The 7,874-nt window shown below is 39.2% G+C and overlaps 1 long non-coding RNA gene across 2 annotated transcripts; it reads left to right on the top strand.

Moving 5' to 3' along the window:
- The first annotated feature begins 5,677 nt into the window (after window positions 1-5,677).
- LOC114469899 (uncharacterized) lies at window positions 5,678-7,423 on the top strand. 2 transcript variants are annotated; one of them, XR_003674808.1, is made up of 5 exons: window positions 5,678-5,781; window positions 5,854-5,922; window positions 6,008-6,064; window positions 6,140-6,232; window positions 7,188-7,423. It is a non-coding gene; the product is annotated as an uncharacterized LOC114469899 (long non-coding RNA). The 2 variants fall into 2 exon arrangements; XR_003674809.1 differs by having other exon boundaries at window positions 5,697-5,781; window positions 5,851-5,922.
- Window positions 7,424-7,874: the final 451 nt, after the last annotated feature.

The raw sequence follows: 7,874 nt of genomic DNA on the forward strand, positions 1-7,874 counted from the left end.
ACAAAGGTTTGGGCCAGAGAAACAAAATGAGGCTGCTAATGCCACCTTTAAAAGCTTTAAAAGTGATGCTATTTGTATTTCATCTCAAGGAACAATATTAATCTGTGATTTATCATTATTATTATCATTATTATTATTAATAATAATAAAAATCTTCATTAGCTTTTTTCTTACACTGCTTTGGGGCTGAGAACGACTGCTTCTTCACATGATCCATCTGCTACACTTGCAATCAGGGTTCAATATTTTTTTTCCTGATTGAAAGATTTTGCAAAATTTTGATCTTTTCCACCAAACATTTGTAATTCAATGTACAATTATTCAAATAAACTAAATATATGTGATTACCATAAAATATGCCTACTGTCTGTTAATCTCCAAACCATAAATATATAAATCAAGATATTCATACTGTGTCTTGTGAATAATCAAAATTATGTAAATAATAAACATGTGACTTTCAGCGGTGAGCACTGACTTACTATAAATAAACAGCATGTATTTGCTCACTTGGTTTTAACACTAGAAGTCCCACAGAGGTGTCAAATGAACTTTTTACCTATAAAACCCAGAGAGGTGTCATTTGACCCAAAGAGAACACAAAAATTATTTATTTTTAATGACAGTGTGGTGTGAGAAATGTGCAAAAGAACAACTGTGATTTGTTTTCAATGGTTTTTATTTGTGTAAAAAAACAAACAAACAAAATAAATAAAAATAACGATAATAACAAAGCAACTGTGCACATATTTAGAAGAATCTCCTTCATCCTCTTATTGAGACTCGTGACATACTTGGCACTGCCACGGTATCTCTCTCCTACATTTGCCACATGTGTATTTGTGGCAATGAACACATCGCACAGTTGCGCGATTGCTCTTGCAGCAATGGTTGATCTGACACTTAGCCCTTTTCCCAGGGCCAGGTGTAGGCGGTTGTTGTTGGCGCAGTTGCTCTTTGAGTGCCTTCTTTTCACTCACATGAGAGTTAGCCAACTCTCTTGCTAGCTGAACCAGGAAGTCCACCCGTCTCTCCTGCACCCCGGTGCATGCTTGATAAAGCAGATGTGCATTGAGTGCCGCCATGTCGATCATGTTGTAGAACACGGCGACTGGCCATCGCCGTGTTCCTGTGCGCACACTGTACTCCCGCACCATCTGGTCCATCACATCCACTCCGCACTTTGTGGTGTTGTATTGGGTGATGGTGTTTGGCTTCCTTTTGATGGTTTCCTCAGTCTCAACCACGCTGTGCATGCTGCTGAGAATGTTGACGGTCTTTTTTCGTTTGGGCGCATACACCGTCAGCGTGGCACCAGTGGTGGAAAACACCTAAAAAAGAAGAAATTGTTGTTATTATAGCGGTTTTAAACACAATGACACACTCAGAGGTGTTGATGGAATAAAAAAGACCAACAACATACCTGAGTGGTGAATTCCTTGCGGTCCATCTTTCTAGTTGACTGAGGAATTTCCCGGCGAATCTTGTTGACTGTCCCGAGGATGGTGGTTTTCCGGCTGAGCAGTCGTCGTGCAAGTGTCAGTGATGTAAAGAAATTGTCCGTGGTGACCGTCCTGCCTTTGTCCATAAATGGTTCCATCAGCTTCATCACCACACTCTCAGAAAGTCTCTCCTCACTGGGACGACTGGGGTCCTTTCCAAGATATGGGAGGACATTGCAGATGTACTTTGTTTTCAAATCACAAGCCACCCAAAACTTTATGCCAAATTTGTCGGGTTTTGTTGCAATGTACTGCAGGAAACAGCAGCGAGTCTTCGATGGGAAAAGCTGTTCATCAATTGTGATGTGTCGACCAGGGTTGTAGCATGTGATGCAGTTGGTAACAAACGATCCCCACACATCCGAAATTGCAGCAAACTTATCTGTCTGCACTCGCTCACTGCGCGTAAACATGTCATCAAATCGTAGGTGACGCATGATGTCTTGGAAACGGTTTCGTGACATAATTCCAGTGATAAGTGGGTTTCCCAGGCATGCTGACCAGCTGTCACGCAGAGATGGAACCTTGGTCACCCCCCTCAAAATAATAACAGAAATAAATGCCATTAGTTCATGGAGGATCATGAACCAGTCCGTCTGCTCCGTTTGCCGTGCATGCTGAATAGTCCATTCTTGAATGGGACGGAGCATGCCAACAGTAATGAAACAGAGGAAGCTCTGAAGGCGACTCCTGATTCTTCTTCTGGCCTTTGCTGTTGGCTCTCCATCTGCAGCGTACGGTTCCATTGGAGTGAAACGGAGAATTGTACCCACATGTTCTTCATGCCACACTGTGCCCTCTTTCGCCGTCTCTGTGGGCTCACTCTCCAACCGAGCTCTCTTTTCCAGATGAGGAGCAGTCTCGTCATCTGCAATGTGAACAAATTCAAATTATTCTTTTCTTCGGTTTTAAATAAAAATAAAGTCAGGAAAGGAAAATAGGATGTTTGGGAAATCTAACCTGAAGACAGCTCAGAGTCCGAATCCGAATTTGGCTGAAGGTTTATGTCCTCCCCATCTGAGTCACAAGGGTTTGCATTGTTCAGGATCAATTCCAACGCTTCTTGAGTGGTAAATCTTCTCTGCATTTTGAGTAGAATAAGTGTGGAGTGTCAGCAGGTGGAAGCAGCCAGCTATTTATTCCCCACAGCACAAAAGGCTGCATGACAACATGGTATTCCAGGGGTGTCCAATTCCGGTCCTCGAGGGCCACTAATCAGCACACCTTATTCAAATGATCATCCAGCTCTGCAGAAGCCTGATAATCATTTGAATCAGGTGTGTTGGGAGAGGTGACTCTGTTTCTTTCAATGTTTGTAGTCTGTGTTTGTTCTCCCCCAGCATCAAGCAGAACGAGTTAATAAACGGGGCATTGTGACTTTAGCTTCCAGGGCACTTCCCCCTAACATTCCAGACTTCCATTGTTAGAGTCAGGCTCTCCCCCCTGCTGATTTCTCAGGTGATTCATTTACAAATGAATAGATGCAAATTGTAGCCATCAGAGTCGTCAGTTTGGTCCTAGAGTTCATTTGACCCTGCTCTGGGACTTCTGGGGGGATATAGAAATCCCTTGGACTTCTAGTGTTAAGGTTCACCCCCAGGGACCAGGCCCCCCAGGCTGGCCTCAGTGGTAGCAAAGAGCACCCCTGGCGCCCTGGATGGGACTAGGCCGCCGGGCTGAGCTAGGCTTGGTGTTAAGGTTCACCCCCAGGGACCAGGCCCCCCAGGCTGGCCTCAGTGGTAGCAAAGAGCACCCCTGGCGCCCTGGATGGGACTAGGCCGCCGGGCTGAGCTAGGCTTGGGGTTAAGGTTCACCCCCAGGGACCAGGCACCCCAGGCCCCCCAGGCCGAAAAGAGCACCCCTGGCGCCCTGGATGGGACGAGGCCACTGGGCTGAGCTAGGCTTGGTGTTAAGGTTCACCCCCAGGGACCAGGCCCCCCAGGCCCCCCAGGCCGAAAAGAGCATTTACAAATGAATAGATGCAAATTGTAGCCATCAGAGTCGTCAGTTTGGTCCTAGAGTTCATTTGACCCTGCTCTGGGACTTCTGGGGGGATATAGAAATCCCTGGGACTTCTAGTGTTAAGATGGTGCCATTGCAGTCAAAGTCCGCCTGCTCAGTGTGTTCACAATACCGTCGCCCTTTAAAGCTGTTACCTCACCTTGGCTGTGGTTGGTGTCATGGCAGCCTGTGGGTGCAAAACCAAAACAAGCGGGAACATTTCATCAGTCCAGACTCCAGACCATGTTTAGTTACAATAATCCCTAATATGCTGAGTTTAATCCTGTTGGGGACACATGCACCAACACTTAGTGTGGATTATATGATTGCTTCACTAGACCATTGATGTTTCAGACTCCAAATATTTTATTTGCTTCATCAATAAATGTTAATCACGTTCATGCAAGATGGACTTCTTTCTTTCAATGCACTAAGTACCTTTCAAACTTTAAATTTGAGTAGAACGGTAATAATGCTTAATAATATTCAATGATAATATTGATTTGAATGAATGAGTGGATGAATTAAAATATTATTTAACAAAAAAAGTAAAGTGTTATTAGTTTTGTGCTCTGATCACTTAATAAAACCATGTTTTTATATCTTCCTTTCACCAGTTAGTTTGTTTATCTTATTATTTTTGTTTCAATATAAAGGTATTGTTTAAAAAAATGAATGTAAGTATGACAAATTACAGCTTTTTCAACAACAGGGAAATGTGCAATGCACCATTTGGTTAATGTACAAATTAATTGGGCACTTTTGATATAATGTGATGCACTTTATCAAATTGATTTTAATAATAGTCTGGTTATATTTGGTTGTTTCATCAATTTTTATTTCTTGCTTTCTTGGATTATCTCTTTCTCAAAAATGTCATCACATCCCTTTTTTAACACCTGAGAATTACCTAGTCGCATTGTTGTGGCCTCCATATTTAACAATAAAAATATTAAAAACCTTAACTCTGACAGACACGTTCAGCCATTGTGAAGTTCATATTTTGTTCCGATATTTGAAAAAAATATTTGCAATAGTGAAACTGCTTTATTAAGCAGACAAGAGACATTAAAATGGAGCAATATGACTAAACTAGATATACTTTAGTCAATGAAAAAAAATGAACTCCTGAAATGCTTTATTCATTGTTTGTATGGCATTATAAATTGTATTCCTTGAATTTTTTTTGTGTTTTATTTTGTTTATTTTGTTTATCCACAATAAATAAATAGATCATTAAAAATAGAGATAAAGAATCCCTTTTTAACTGACTCCTGTCATGTAACGTGTAATAATAACTATTTCCAATGATATGGTTGTATGATTTTGTCTCTGTTGCTTCCAAATCTATTTCTCATTTTGTATCTTATTGTGAACTTTATTTAGGAATTGTTAACAGGCGATTTTGTAAATTCAAGATTATATGACTTTGAGCTGTTTGTAATCTTTCAGTAATGATTTATGTAATGATTGACAACCAAAGAGTTACAGTTGCTGCTGTATTTCTAGTGGCTATAGCAGAAAACGGAAGTGGATGTAGTCATTGGAACTAAAAGATAGATATAAATCAGTTAATTTTGATATACAACATTTAGTTGTAGCAACTAATGTTCTATGTTAGAGTGAATGACGATATGAATGGAAAGATATCCAATGGCATCAAAACAAGCTGAAGTTATGTTATTTTTGCAGATTTTCTATGATGTTACTAAAAAAAAAAAAAAGAGTATCAGGTTTATAAGTTTAATACAGGACGTGTCCTGATGAAGAACAGAAAGTGGGAGCACAGTACAAAACATTTTTACATTTCTGCATTGGCTCCTGATGTGTTTCAGGATCAATTTTAAGGTTCTTTTTTAAGTGTGTTAATGGGTCTTCTACGAGCCTTCAGGTGCTGGCCATTTGGTAATTTAATTTTATCATAGTGTATCCTATTTTCTCAATTTAATCAGGTATAGTATATTACCTTATTTTACATATTGATTTGATGGCTCAAATTTCCCAACAGCATATAATACATTGTTTGGTTCTAAGATAATCTTTTAAGACAACCACAGGAAGACAACACCCTATGATGTCTTTGGGCAAGCTTTATTATAATATCAGCAGGTGATTCTATGTGTTTCCTCACCTTATTGTCTGTGGTTGAAGCATTCACTACTAATTGTACTTTCCCAATCATACATCACACCCATATTTCTATAAAAACCCAGTTTACCAGAGCAACCCCACAATCTTCTTGTTCATCTGAGCTGAGACACTCTGCTAAAGGCAAACAGTAAGTATGATGCTTTTTTTACTCTGCATGTTTGCTGTGAAACAACTTTTCATATGATTGTTTGTTCAGCAGATCACCATGACCATGCTGAAGGTAGCCGTTCTCCTCGTGTGCATCATGAGTGTCACTCTGGCCAAACCTGTAAGTGTTAAACTCCAAGACATTGTTCTATTATTTTGAGTCACACCCAAAACTGTATGTTATTAACAGTCTCCTGATTTCTTAGACTGGACCCAAAAGAGTTGCACGTTCAAATTCCGTCTCTGATTCAAACTCTAATGAGGTATGCTACTGATCTGTATCATAATGTCATTAATAGGGGAAGCTTTGACAGGTTTGTTAATGAATGCATTTGTAGTTGTATTTCCTGCAGGCTACTCCTACTGCAGCAGGAGCCACTACCACCCCTGCACTCAATCTTGGTCAACTTAATACTGCCCAACTTCTCCAGGTGAAGATTGTCTTATGCTTTTGACTAGGGATGTAACGATTAATCGTAAGGCAGTTAAAAATCGATTCATAGGTATCACAGTTGATATCAATTTTCTGAAAATTGAATCGCAGTATTTTTTTAACCAGCAGAGGGCGCTATCCACAAGTGTAGGCGACGGGCGGAGTCTGCTAATACTTTCTTTCTGGCCGCCTTCTACTCTTAAATATGTTAATAAATGATTCATTACCCCTTTAGCACCGAAAGAATATCTGTAATATTACTTGAATATCTGTAAAAGTCACGTTTTTCTATTAGCTCTGTCTGCTAGCATAGCTTCTCTTCTTCACTGCAAGATATCTGCATGCCAACCGACCACTGTGTTACCAGCGCCCTCTGCTGGTCCAAACAAATATGATGCAAATCAGTGCAATCACTGTTTTGTTTGTTTTTTTAAAGTCCAATTGTTAAGGCACAAAATACATTTTCAGTTGCACTTTTAAAAGAAAAAGAACTATTATGCAGTTTTGCATTGTTTATTATAGAACCAGAATTTTAATTAATAGGCTTCATTTTCATTTGTATTATTCCTTTATTTATTTCATTCAAGATTTATTTTTAGTTAAATTGCATTGTTTTGAATAGTTTATCAAAGAATTCTTTTGACAATGAAAAATAAAAGGAAAATAATACAGTAAAAATTTGTCTACAGTCCCATTTTGTAAAATAAATCGTGAGAGAATCGTATCGTGAACCCAGTATCGTGAATCGAATCGTATCGGGAGTTGAGTGAATCGTTACATCCCTACTTTTGACAAATGAACCACCACCTCACTTGCATTAAAGTAAAATTTTAAAAGATTTCGTCCACAGAAACCAAATAAGTCTGCTAATGCCACATTTAACAGCTTTAAAAAATGATGCTAATCGTATTTCAACTCAAGGAACAATATTAACATGTGATTTTCTGTTTTAGATTTTACTTCCACTGCTACAGGGCTGAGAACGACTGCTTCTCCATATGATCCATCTGCTACACATCTTGCAATAATAAACAAATAAACCAGAAGCAATGATGGTTCAATAAAGTTTCTGACAGCTTTATTTTCCCTTGATGTTAGATTTTACAAAAGTTTGATCATTTCCCCCCATTGGTAATTCAATGTAGAATTATTTAAATAAACTAAATGAATCTGATTACCATAAAGTACAGTATGTCTACTGTCTGTTTGTTCATTTCCAAAACCATAAATGTGAAAACATGCTACCACTACTACAACAACCACGACTGGTACTGGCACCACCACCGCTACACTCAGTTCTGCTCAACGTTTCATTACAGGTGAAGATTATCTTTTGATTTTGACAAATTAACAAACACACTTGTATTAAAGTAAAAACAAAGGTTTGGGCCAGAGAAACAAAATGAGGCTGCTAATGCCACCTTTAAAAGCTTTAAAAGTGATGCTATTTGTATTTCATCTCAAGGAACAATATTAATCTGTGATTTATCATTATTATTATTCCTCTGGTCTTTGGAGACGAGCAGACGTGTTTTCCTTTGCTCCGATAACACGACCTTGGCTACAGCTGAACAGCCTGAACAGCCTGAAAAACTGGGCCCAAGACTGAAGGAAAATGGTGAAAAAACCGCAGGGAGGCC

The sequence above is a fragment of the Gouania willdenowi genome, chromosome 1 (assembly GCF_900634775.1).
Source record: "Gouania willdenowi chromosome 1, fGouWil2.1, whole genome shotgun sequence".
Classification (NCBI taxonomy): Eukaryota; Metazoa; Chordata; class Actinopteri; order Blenniiformes; family Gobiesocidae; genus Gouania; species Gouania willdenowi.